At 35.9% G+C, this 13,591-nt stretch overlaps 1 long non-coding RNA gene across 1 annotated transcript in view; it reads right to left on the bottom strand.

The window, feature by feature from the left end:
• Positions 1–133: 133 nt before the first annotated feature.
• The window catches only part of LOC116070699, a 72,627-nt gene continuing 59,169 nt past the window's right edge, over positions 134–13,591 (bottom strand). Inside the window, exon 3 of the long non-coding RNA XR_004110524.1 lies at positions 134–178. This is a non-coding gene — a long non-coding RNA (uncharacterized LOC116070699). The remainder of the gene's footprint in view (positions 179–13,591) is intronic.

A 13,591-nucleotide genomic window follows, 5' to 3' on the forward strand; every position in this document is an offset into this window, starting at 1 on the left:
AGAAGGTTCTTCTTGCAGTAGATGGTGATAACATGAAAGAAGGTTCTTCTTACAGTAGATGGTGATAATAGACAAAGAGACCCACAACTAGATAAGGTGCAGAGAGAATGATACTTTGGAACACACAGTTTGAAATGGAATGGCTTTATCAAACTTCTCTCCTCAGGACTCAGGAAAACTAGAGGAAGCAGAGAATGAAAGATTGCAATAACCAGAGGTGATAGGTGACACCAAATGCACAGAGTCATGAAGACATATCAGGACTGATAGACATGTGAACTGATAATGCATTTGATAGAACAAAGAGACCTATAGAAAATCATACCTCACAACATATCATTTTTGAATGATTAAAAATAAAGATCTGGAAATTAATAACCTGATAAATGTTTTTCCACTTATGAGCTATTTTATCATGGAGATTTCAACTCCATATACTTGCCATCATGATTAGAAAAAAAATAAAACCTCAGAAATTATTAAAGATGTGTTACATCTCCTTAAAATAATTTCTGCTTGATCATAAATAACTTCTGTAACAAGATCTTATCTCTTGTTTCTGGCCAAGTATACAATGTGATTTATAACAATACATTTATAATGCAGTTTGAAATTAATGTCTTATTTGGAGATAGGTGAAAAAGTCAAGTGTAACTGGTTTAATAAAGGAAAGTAGTAACTAATTGAAGTGTTCAAACTAGAGGACACCAATTAATATTAGTAAAATTGAGTGCTATGTTCAATCTTGTCTTATAAAGATTTTTTTCCACTGGAATAGATTAATCATATAATATACAAGGTATGGTGAAAGACATTGTCTTTCATTCAAAGATTAGTATAATTTTTTACTTTTTAGATTTCAGAATATTAAATTCATAGGTATTGAGAAAGAAAGAATGTTAAATTATTCATAGCAAAAATGTAAATAGATGAATCAGAAGGCAAAATGGGGAGGTGGATTTGATTGTGCTTTCTGTTATCGTTAATTTGTAAATTCTGAACACAATATAATGATATTTTTTATTTTTCTAGAAAATTATCTATACTTTATGTTGCTATAGTTCATTTTGATCTTAACAAAGATGACTAACTTTGCTAATAATTGACATTTGGATTAAATTGGTATGCTACTAATTTTTTCATATTTTGAAAATTAATAAAATTGATCATCTCATGTTTAGTTTATGATTTAGTGTATGTACGATATGACTAGTTTCTAGGTGATTTTTTACTCATGTTTTGTAATTATTAAATGCTTATTTGTGTTATATTTGAGTATTTTGTGGTTAAAATTTAAACCTTATAATATTTGGATATATATTTTGTTAATTTCTAATTTGTGAAATAAATTTAATTATTTTAATATAGTGTTTTTAAAATATTATTTTTATTTTATTTAGATGTGTTTTGAGTACATGTGTATTTCTGCACCACTATATACCCTGTGTGCAAATACCAGAAGAAGGAAATAGATTCTCTAGATGTGTTACAGTTAACTGTTGTCATCCATGTGTGTGTTGGGACCCAAGTTGTGTTCCTCTACATGAGTAACCAATCGACTTAAGCGCTGATCTTGCTCTCTAACATATTTCTTTTGGATGATGATGATTAATTATTTCTGTTTGTAGCTTATTTATCTTTACATATATTGTTGCCATACATTTATTAATAAAAAAATCATACCAATCAATATTATTTTAATAGTCATTTTCAATTAACCTAATCATCATTTGTCATCCCTCAAGGTTATTAGAATTGGATTTGTTGCCCCAAATGTAAATGTTTTAAAAATTTTCAGGTCCTCTTGGGAACAAAAGCATATCTTATTTGTAATGCAGGTGCTATTAGAAATACTGAAGTCTTCCATTTTTTATTCCTTTAAATGATGTTTTATATCAAAGCTTATGTCTTAGTTGATTCGTTTCCCTCAGTATTTTGTTACTGTTTTTTTAGTTAAATGATCTTCATAGGAGTGTTCTGCCTAATTGTACAGTTGTATAGCTCATTATAAATGCAATCTCAACTGTATTGTTCAAATATTTAGTTACAATTATATATATATATAACTTATATGTATATATAATCTATATGTAATTATATGTGTATAGTCTCTCTATACATATAGTCTATCTATCACTTCCTATGAAATATAGGCAGCAGTATATATCATTAAGCACTTTATCCATAGGTTCCACCAACCACTGTTAGAAGATTTTTGTAACTGTCCCGTGTCTGTGTTAAATATGTCAAAATTTCTATGTGGTCATCAAACTCAGAATAGCATAGTATAATCTGTATTTACAAAACATTTACATTTTATTTATTATATAAGTAATCTAGAGGTAGGTTAATGCATACAGGAAGATGTGCATAGGCTATGTACAAATGTCTGATAAAACATAAGGTATTTGAGCTCTGGGTTTTGGTTTGTAAGTTTGAGGTACTGAGATGCACTCCTCATAGAGCCTGTGTACTAATTGACCTTATAGCAAAACTCATTACTTCCTTCATATAATTCATATAATTTGTTTCCTGTCATAAATATACTTACACAGTTGATGTAGAACTTTATTATAAAAATTTTAGGGTTTTTAAAGAGGAAAAGCATTTTACTTAAGTGAGGATTATTTCTGAATATTTTCAATGGACTGACATATTTTCATTGGCTAACTGACACTATGGGAATAACTTTATAAATGTATACATTTAACATGAAGTACATTTTATGTAATTGGAAAACTACTCAGGGGTAAATAATTAAAAATTTATCACATGAAGTAAACACGTACTAACGTAATGCTAATGATTGGTTGCAAAATACTTCCAATAATGTTTTCCGCATTCAATATCTGCTTTTAAAAGTATGCCAAATATTATTTTTTGCAAATAGAAAAAACTCAAATTTGTGATTAAATTATTATAGCAAGTATATCTATTTAATGTTCTCTATTGTGGACTGAAATGTTATTTTGCTTAATGGACAGTACTAATGTGAAGAAAATCTATATAATGTGCTTTCATTAACACAGGCAGCTTAAGATATGAAATGAAGAATCATAAAGCTGCTATATTACTAGAAAAGGGAATTATTTACACATGCTTCACAAATGAACTCATCTGAAAAAATGTACAAATTAGACAATGGCTACAAGTATCTCTCTGTTGTCCTTTTCTAATTACTTAAGGCAAATCTAGACACTAACCATGGTATAAACCTGCAGGATAGATATATAAGCTGGAGTGGATAATGCTGAGATTTTCTGAATTGATTTTTAATACTAAGAGTGTAGTAAAGTGCTTGATACAATGAAGACTCCATTCAGGGAACACAAAATGTATTCAATTGCTCTAATATAGCCTAGATTTTAAACTTAAACATTTAGACAATTTTAGGAATCAGCAGACAAACTGTGAAGATTGTTCTGCCTGAAGTCACTAGATGGACATTGATTCAGGTGCACTCTTCATCGTATAATATTTATTGATTCTAAACTTTGGGCTTTTCTACTTTATTTATAAAATTACTGAGCAGGAAAAAATATTTCACCAGTTATTGAGAGACAAAAATTAAGTGTTGATTGAATGGAGATTTCTGACCAAGATCTGTGCAGTAAGACATGATTGACCAAGAAGTTGAGAACCTTCCATTTTGTACATGCTGGGATGTAGATGTTGAGGACCAAGCCTGTATGTGCAGGATTCTGAGCCCACTCTGGAAAAAGACACTCTCATTTCTTGCAACATAATATTGGACTTTACTTCTACAATTAATAAATACCCTTAAAATGGGTATATGAAGAGACAAATTGGGGATATATGTGAGTGGTGTCTTGCATACTTGTCCTGGAACCTTGCGGTCTCTCATAACCTCAGAGGTCCTGAAACAGTACCAAAATCACATAAGTAGAGGAAATAACTATGTTAGGTCCTGTATGACTTACTTCTTAGAGCTGACAGTATTGTTCTATACACAGACTGACAAAATACTAGTGGGCTAATTCAACATAGGAGGCATAGAGCTTTAGGTTTTTGGGGCTTAATTCCTGATGCTTTAGATTAATAAAAGATGACTTAGAAAATACAAATCTAAACAAAGTATAATTATTCAGCTAACAATTAAAGGTTTGGACAAATGGCACTTGTTTAGATGTACATAGAATGTTTATTAAATAAGGGTGTAGTTTATTATGTTCTGTATACAAGCTGAGGTAAATGGTGACAACATGCATAAAGCATGCTCACTGAAGCTTTTATGTTCTATGCAAGCTGTTGCTGTGGGAACCAAGCTTGTGACAGCAGGAAATTCTGTACATTTATTTAATGAATGTAGGTGGGGCATATGAACAGGACATTCTGTATGTTTATGTAATAAATGTATAGCAGCACATGGACTGTACCAACAAAGGAACTGAGAATGAACAGATGAGGTGGAGCATGTTCAAACAGCAGAAATTTCAAAACCTGAAATGGAAAATCTCATCCTCAGGGTTGTTTTGAACAACATGGTATGCACTCACTGATAAGTGGATATTAACCCCAATGCTCTGAATACCCAAGATACAATTCACAAACCATGTGAAGAGGAAGGAAGAGGAAGGAAGACCAAATAGGGATACTTCAGTCCATTTTAGAAGGGGGAACAAAATACTCATGGGAAGTAGCAGGTGGGAGGGATATGGGAGGAAGGGAGAACAGGATCCGGTATGAAAGGAGACAGGGATGATATATTGAGGGTCAAGAATTTGAACAGAGGTGTGTAGCAAAGGGGGCTGGGGAACTGGGGGTAGCCACCAGCAAGTCCCAAATGCCAGGAAAGAAAGAGGCTCCCAGGACTCAAAAGGGATGAGATTAGTTGAAATACCCAACAAAGGGGAGGGAGAACGTGAAGTGACCATATCCAGAGGTTAAGCAAGGCCCCTGTTTGGGGTATGGAATACTCACTCATCTCCTATTTCTTAACCCAGAAGAACTCCTGTCTAAAGGAAATACAGGGGCAAAGTGTGGAGCATAGACTGAAGGAAAGGCCATCCAGAAACTGCCCCACTTTGGGGTCCATCCCATATACAGACACCAAACCCACACACTATTGCTGATGCCAAGAAGTGCTTGCTGACACAAACCTCTTATAGTTGTCTCCTGAGAGCCTTTACTAGGGCCTGACAAATATAGAGGTGAATGCTCACAAGCAACCATTGGATTGAGCACGAGGTCCCCAATGGAAGAGTTAGAGAAAGCACTGAAGGAGCTGAAGGGGTTTGCAACACCATAGGAAGAACAACAGCATTAACCAATCAGACCCCCAAGAGCTCCCAGGGACTAAACTACCAACCAAAGAGTCCATATAGAGGGACCCATGGCTCCAGCCTCATATGTAGCAGAGGATGTCCTTGTTGGACATCAATGGGAGGAGATGCCCTTGGTCTTGTGAAGGATCGGTTCCCCATTGTAGGGGAATGCCAGGGCGGTAAGGTGGGAGTGGGAGCATCCTTATAGAAGCAGCGGGGGTCGGGGGTGTGGAAGGGGAATGAGAGGATCTGGAGGGGAAACCAGGAAAGGGGATAAACATTTCCAATGAAAATACATGAAATATACAGTCATGTAGCCCAGCACCTGGAATTCTTCCCCATGTTAATGAGGCATCTCAGTAGCCTTAGCCTTCAGGGAATGATCTTTGCCTACCTTGGATATTTTCACTCTCTTCCCTAAAACTGGTTCACCCCAAACAACAAAGGGTATGCATATAAGCCCACCTCAAATAAAAGTATATGCACAAAGAAAGATAATCACAGAGAGTTGTTATGTTGAAGATCTTCAGAGAAAGCCCTCACCTAAAAGAACTATAACACTAAGATCCTTGGAGAAGCAGTTCTCTCTCCCTGTTCCTCTGTACCATTTCCTCTCAGTAGGATTAGGATCCTGTTTAACCTGAGCTCTGGTTTAACACTCAGTTCTCACATGTAGCAACACTCGATGCTCAAGAGGGAAAAGGAAACCATGGACTTCATCCATTCTGGACTTCACTAATTCCTCTCTTAGTAGATGTGATAGTGTCCAGAGAAACCAAGAGAAGAGGCAGAATCCAGAACGAGAATTGGATATATTTAGTTTTTGAACAAAGGATTTATCTATATTGCTCTGACTTTCCTTGATCTCTCTCTGTAAACTAGGCTGGCTCAAACTCACAGAGATCAACAAGCCTCTGCTTCCCTAGTGTTGGGATTAAAGATGAGGGTCACCAACTCCCAGGTATAGTGATTTATATTTATTAAAATATTATGTACTTCAGTGTATCACAAGGACACAAAATTGCCTCCAGGATTCACCCATGTTTCTGTAAGCTTAATCTATTCACACCAATGACACAAGAGAAACTCGTATTGAGAGACAGTTTATACAGTAAGTGGACTCTCCTTTAAACTGTGGGTAGAATGAAAGATAAAAAAGATGGAAGAGCTACGGGAAGCACATACTGATTTTTTGAGGGCTACAATAAGTGCCAGATATTCACTAGATGTAGGATGAACTCAAACACATATTTTGTTATTTAATATATTACATATGTAATCTATTTCTAATTTGAATATGGTTACTTGTCTAAAAAGGTAATGAACCAAATTAACAACACTGAAATTTGGAGAACTGAGCCAACTATTATTTAAGGTACTACTCTTATACTTTTCTCTGAAATTTTAAAACTATCTCAAAATAAAACATAATATGAAGGATAAAATGGAGCAATATTCAGAAGGTAATTTGACATAATTATAAACATGTTATATGCTTTGAAAAGCCAAACTACTTGAATACATTTATAAATAAGTGGTAAAATGTTACAATGAAAATTTTACAAAAGGACATATTTGAATGCACATAAACATAGTTTTCTCTAGAGAAATTAAATAATATAAGTTATATAATCAATATATGCATATACTCATAAACATATATTTCAAATTTTTTCTTATTGCTAACATGTCTAGGAAGGACCATGTATGTACTCAATGCTTCTAGAAGATTACTTTGCTACAAGATTTGAGGAAAACAATTTGGCATTATTTATCTGGATCGTTAAAATTCTTAATATACTATAGTCCATTAAGCCTGCTTATGTAATTATTTTTAAAATAAAATATCAAGATGCAATCAAAAGCTAGTATAAAGATGTTCATAACATTTCCTTAATGTTATGAAAGAGATGAAACTATGCTACATAGTAGATCTGTGGATTAGTCATTTTACCAGGATGTTCTAAAATAGTATTCAAAGTTGCACAGCAAAGTTTGGGAGCAAAGCAAGCACATATCTTCATTTTAAAATGGTACTAATATTACAAAATTATATAAATATATCAAAATAGCAAGTTTTACTTATAACTCAGTGCTGTTAATTAACATTTTTGCAAACTACAATGCTATTTTTCTATGAAAAAATTAATTTTCTATGTCAAATTCTATACATTATTTAAGTAAACAGTATGTATAACTTCATACATTGTGTTGCTAAGTAGGAAATAACGTTCCTTACTTAAGAATCAAATGTCAGCCAAAGTTACATTTATCTCTGTGTTTTGGGAAGTATAGTATATATTGTCAGTATTAAGAAAGGTTCTACAGGAGGAGTAGGGGCTGCTTCATTGAATTTTCAGTCAGTAAAAGCAAGTGTGAAAAATGCAGATGAATATAATGGAATTTTGGAGGAAGAGTCTGGGCAGGTGTAGTCATCGCAGCAGGGCCAAGGCAGAGATCCATTTTTGGGTGGGACTATGATTGTCAATCTAGTCTGAGAATCCTACTAAACTGGTAGCAAATCAAGAATGATTTTGCAACGCCACTAAATATTGGAGAGAGGAAAGGATATTGTAAGGGTATCTGGCTCTTTGCCTAAGGTACAAAGTGTCCAGCTTCTGCTATTTTTGATCATAGTGGCAAGTGCTTGACCTTGGTCAGAATCCTAGGCACACACCCCACTGAGGTATCCGGGTATTCTAGAACTCCCTGGGACTGATGTGTGGCTTCTACAATTATAGGGGAGGGACTGAAGATAAGAAGCTGTGTAGATATTGTCGGGTCATGTCAAGTGTCATGCTTTTTATGGCTATATTGACAAAATTTAGAGCTTGGATTGCTTCGAGGCTTTTATTTCCTTTTAAGAGCTCAAAGAGAGGCTTGTAGAAAACGGGAGCCAGAATCAAAACTATTTAAGGTTACCCCCCCCAAAAAAAATCTGGAGGGTGATGAGAAGTAAATATTAAGGGAAGGAGAGTTTGGGTTTGAGAAGTCTTATTGAGGTAAGGGAGATTTCTGTTCCTAGGAATGTAATAGGTGGGATAAAATGTATCTTGTGAGGGACAATTTTAAATCCCAGAGAGAATAATGAAGGTATTAGTTTATCCTTTAGTATGAAGTGGGGAGATGGAAGAATCTCCTTATACCAGGATATCATCGATGTAATGGTAAATATTGGGGTTCCTTGTCTAAATCAGGTCTTAAAACCATCCTGACAAGCAGTTGGATGATTTACCATTCTCTGAGGAAGAATTGCCCATTCTTGTCATGAGGATGATCCAGAACTGTTAATGGGAGTACTAAAAATGCAAAGTGTTCACAGTCTCTAGAGTGGAGAGGGATAGGAAAAAAATGTAGTCTTTGTTATTTATTGCCAGGAGAGAGACACTGGTACATTGGCAGGGATGGATGAGACATGGGGTAGCCCCCTTGGAAAGAACTCTATACTCACATGGTTTTATTAATTGCCATTAAGTTTTGCAGTACTTTCCATCACCCTGTGCTCTTTTTTTATAGAGAACCCAGGGCTGATGCATGGACTTTGGGAGGAGTGAATATGCTAGAGTAGAAGTTACTCTTTTAATAATTGTGAGATTGTTTCAAATTTTTCCCCTGAAAGAGGCAATTGTTCAACACAGACAGTTTCACTGGAAAGCCAGTGGAGGCAGTGAGTACTAAATCTAATAGTGATCCTTAGAATCGGGGGTGATTTGGAGGAGGGATTTTATTTTTAAGTTTTGGAGGGATATATTTTTTTATGCGTATAATCATCAATCTTGATACAATTTATTTCTAACAAACACCATTTCTAGGGCTTCAGAAACATCTCTCCTCAGAAGATTGGTGAGGGTATTGACTATGAGAGGGCATATCAGACTGGCAGACCTGTCCGGATCTTCCCACTGTAGGTCTGTTTAGTGATAGAAGCAGGAGAGCAGTCTCCTATGCATAGAAGTAGAGGACCCCTGGATTAGCTGCCAATGTTGTGGGACCATTTGTCTCAAAATTGTCTTGGTCTGTCCAAGTAACAATAAAATCATTCAAATAACTTCTTGTCTATTTTTATGATGATTTTTGAGTGGGAGTCTTCCAACATGTTGGAAACCCAGAAAGCCTTTATGGGAGCAGTTTTGTCACTTGTTGTAGGGGCTGACAGCTGCCTTAAGTTTAAAGGCTCTAGCTGTTTGCCATCTTTAGCATAATGAGAGAGACAGTCTATTTTTCCAGTGGAAACTTTGCTGCATAAGGGGCAGAGTGTCTTAGGGACATTACAGTTCCTCATGGGGAGAGTGTTTTTGGGCATTGACTTTTCCAGTGTCCTCTTTTGAAACCTTTAAAGAAGATTCCTTCTGTCTTATACCTTCTGCAAAGGCCTGAGCTATGGAAGTAGCCTGATGGATGCTTTTTCAATGTCTGGAGTGGCAACAATCCATTTATCACAGTACTCATCTTTGAGGTCTTGGCAGGCAAGCCTTGCACTCAGAAGTCATACCCTCTAAAATCATGTTTTTAAGGAGGCGGTTTCTGGCTGAAGTATTAGCCAGGAATTTTTCTCTCTAAGCTCATTTTTGTTCTAAGAATAAAGTAAGTGAGAGCCTCTTCCAGCTCTTTACAGAGGAAGAGAAAGGAGGAGGCAGGGTTTTATGAGCCAGAGGGCAGGGTGATTCTGTCTGAGGCTTGAAGTGGGCAGAGATGCACCTGATCTTAATACCATACTGGCTGTGATGCTTATTCTACCTCCATATGAAAGTTTTCCTGGCTAACAAGCTCATAAAAACACCAAGTGGGTTGGTCCAGGCTGATTGTACTTGATGTGTTGGAGATATTCATCTTGGAAGAGGGATACCCCCCCCATTGTAAAAAAATTGTGCTAGACAGAGAAGTGTGACAGATGTCCCGCCAGTCCTGGGGCATGTTAAGAATGGTGATTTGACTTTGGAGGAGGGAATTAGTGCACATGACATGGATCTCATCCTCCTCAACTGCCAGTTTAAGTTCTTTTAAATCTGTAGATTGGTAGGGGTACCAATTAAGTGACTTAGTTTATGTGGGGTGAACATTGATTAGGAAAGACTGAAATTCCAGGATCATGACAATGCCATGAGATTTGTTGACAGTAAAGGGAGTGGCAGAGTTTTCCAGAAGTTTAAGTAGTGTTTTTTCTAACTCCTTGATGAAGTCACAAAGATTGTGTGATAGAAAGCACTGTGGAAAGATTCTGGGGGCTTATACAGCATTTCTTCTGCTGTCCCGATAAGTTGGCATAGAGATCTCTCCACTTTGGCAGAAGGAGGGAAGGTGGAGAATCTGTGAGTTGGACCAGTGGTCCATCAGTCTGTGTAACAGAATCTTATAGAGAACAGTGTTTCTGGGAGGCAGGGAGAGGAGCAGATGAAGGAGGAGCAGTAGGAGCCCAGGAATTGCTGTGTACTTCTTCTGAGGAGTCACATGGTGGTATGGTACTATATAAATTGGTCTTGACTTAGTAATAACATGGGCTAGAAGCTGAGGATGATACAAGCAAATCCCTGCTAGCTTTGATGTTGAGGAGGGTCAGGTTTATGGCACTGAGTAGTGAGGGGGAGGAAGCCAACTCACATAGTTCTCTTATTTGAAGTATCTGGTGTTGAAGCTTCCTCAATACTCTGAAACCCTAGGCCATTTCAATCCCATTGTGTTAGTAACTAGAAAATAAACTTCCTCATTTGAGGAAGAATAAGGAAAAAATGAAGTTTATCTCCTTGTGTTAGGGGATAAAGGCTATATTTTCAGTAGAAAGACAGCTTCTTCAGAAGTAGGGGTGCTACATGAAACCACCCTCAGTGAATGAAGGTATGTAGAACATGGATGAATTCAATAAAGTAGAATGGTCTTCTATCATGAAGTTGTAACAAACAGATTTCTGATTGCCATGAGTTCATTGTCATCCTTCAAATATTTAACCATGTGCTTTAGTTAGAGTTTTACTGCTGTAAACAGATACCATGACAAATACAAGTCTTTTTTTGTTGTTTTTTTTTTGTTTTGTTTATTTTTTTGTTTTGTTTTGTTTTTCGATAAAGGTTTTCTCTGTATAGCCCTGGCTGTCCTGGAGCTCACTCTGTAGACCAGGCTGACCTCGAACTCAGAAATCCACCTACCTCTGCCTCCCAAGTGCTGGGATTAAAGGTGTGTGCCACCATGCCCGGCAATCAATACAAGTCTTATAAGGGACAACATTTAATTGGAGCTGGTTTACAGGTTCTGAAGTTTAGTCCATCATCATCAAGGTAATATCAGGGCAGCATCTAGGCAGGCATGGTGCAAGCAGAGCTGAGAGAACTACATCTTCATCTGAAGACTATTAGTGGAAGAAGTACTTCCAGGCAGCTAGGAGGAGAGTCATAAAGCCCACAGCCAAAGTAACACACCTACTCCAACAGGGCCATACCTTCAAATAGTACTACTCCCTGGCTGACCATATACAAACCATGAAAGCATGTAGTGTACAAAACCACATTAACTTCCTAATTTGACACCAATACAAGGAAACCTGGTCTACTACAGCAAATATCATGATGAAACACAGCTGTATTTGTTTTATAGATATGAACATTAGAAAGGAGAGAATATATATATGCAGACAAATTTGTGGAAGTGTACATAGGACCTAAGGAAGCAGTAAAGCACCACATAAGTAAGAAAACAAATGCAAGGAACAGTGGAGGTTTAGGGAAAATCACCTGTAATTATCTCAGAGAAAATATTTGAATCTCACATAAAATGAATATTATGGAAAATTGCAAAATCTTAGTTGTGTTTAGAAAAGTACTACACGAGAAATAAGGTAAAAATAATATCCTGATACTTTACTTTTCAAAGTTTAAAATATTCTTTATGTGTGGATGTTTTGTTAGAATGTAAGTCTGTGAACTATGTGGTTGCCTCCTGTGGGAATAAAAGGGGGTATCTGATCTTCTGAAACTGGAACTGCTCTTCTGCTGGAACAATGCTCTTTATCACAGAGCCATTTCTGCAGCTCCTTTAATAAATACTAAAAGGAATAATACAAATTGGTCAAATTTTTCTAGAGTCGTATATATGCCTCACAACCAAGTTCATTACATTTATATCAATTAAAAAACTCTAACAACCAACAATTAAATTTACTACATATGACCTATACTAAATCCTTCCAAATAAATAAAGACAAAGAAGAAATCACTTCCAAACAAGGCCAAAGTTAACTGGCTAGAAACAACAAAGAACTAATATGGCTAGTTAGAGTCATTTTTTAGAACAATGAAGAGTTATTGTCATTAGGAAGGTAATATATGGAAGGTAAGATGGACTCTAGAGAGGAGAATAATAGAAGACAGGTATTACTTTGTTTAATGTTATATTTTATTATTTGATAAATTCATGCATGTGAGTATAATACAGTTTATAATATTCATCCTTCACCTCATTTTTCAACTTTTCTCCTCCATGCTTCACTTCTAATCCTACATTTTACCAAATTTGCCTCTTATTTTTAATTATATTGTAATTATAACAACATATCATTCACCATTTTCCTCTCTTTCCTTTAAACCATCCAGAGACTCAGAGTCATATTTTATAACCTATTGAATCTAATTTTGTATAATAATATGCACTTTGATATGAGGTGAAAGTTACACTTACTTTTGATATAAAGATAACATTGTAGAATGCAGTTGGAAATTATATTTATTGAGAAAATTGGCAGTAGTAGATCTTACATAGTCTATAAACAACCCACTTATTTTAGTTAAGGATTTGCTGCTGTGAATAATCTATATCAGTCTCAAAATTGTTTAAAGTCAAAAGTTCAATGCCTCTTCTGAGATTCATTCAATCACTTAACTATAATCCCTAAAGCAAGACAGGAAACCAGCTGGACAAACTCTAAACTGTATTTGCATGTTTCATGTCAAAGCAGTCTTCAGATCTCTAACTCCTTTTTGATTTATTTTTGTTGACTGCAACACACTTCTTTTTTCTGGGCTGGTTCTACACCCTGTTAAACACTTTCCTCAGCATGTATCCCATAGTTCTAGCATCTTTAACATCTTGGGGTCTTAAAGTCAACTTCAACTTCATTAGATTCTTGCTCCAATATCTGGGATACACACTTGATCTTCTGGGCTCCTTAAAGGGGCTTGCATCATGTCTTCATCCCTCTGTAACATTCTAGGTTCTGGTTGACTCTACCCCACAGATGCTGCTGTTCTTAGGGATATCTCCAATACACTGGGCTCCTCTGCTGCATCTAGACTTCACCAATAACCTCACAGGCTCTCTTC

This window comes from Mastomys coucha, unplaced genomic scaffold, assembly GCF_008632895.1.
Source record: "Mastomys coucha isolate ucsf_1 unplaced genomic scaffold, UCSF_Mcou_1 pScaffold22, whole genome shotgun sequence".
In the NCBI taxonomy this organism is placed as follows: Eukaryota; Metazoa; Chordata; class Mammalia; order Rodentia; family Muridae; genus Mastomys; species Mastomys coucha.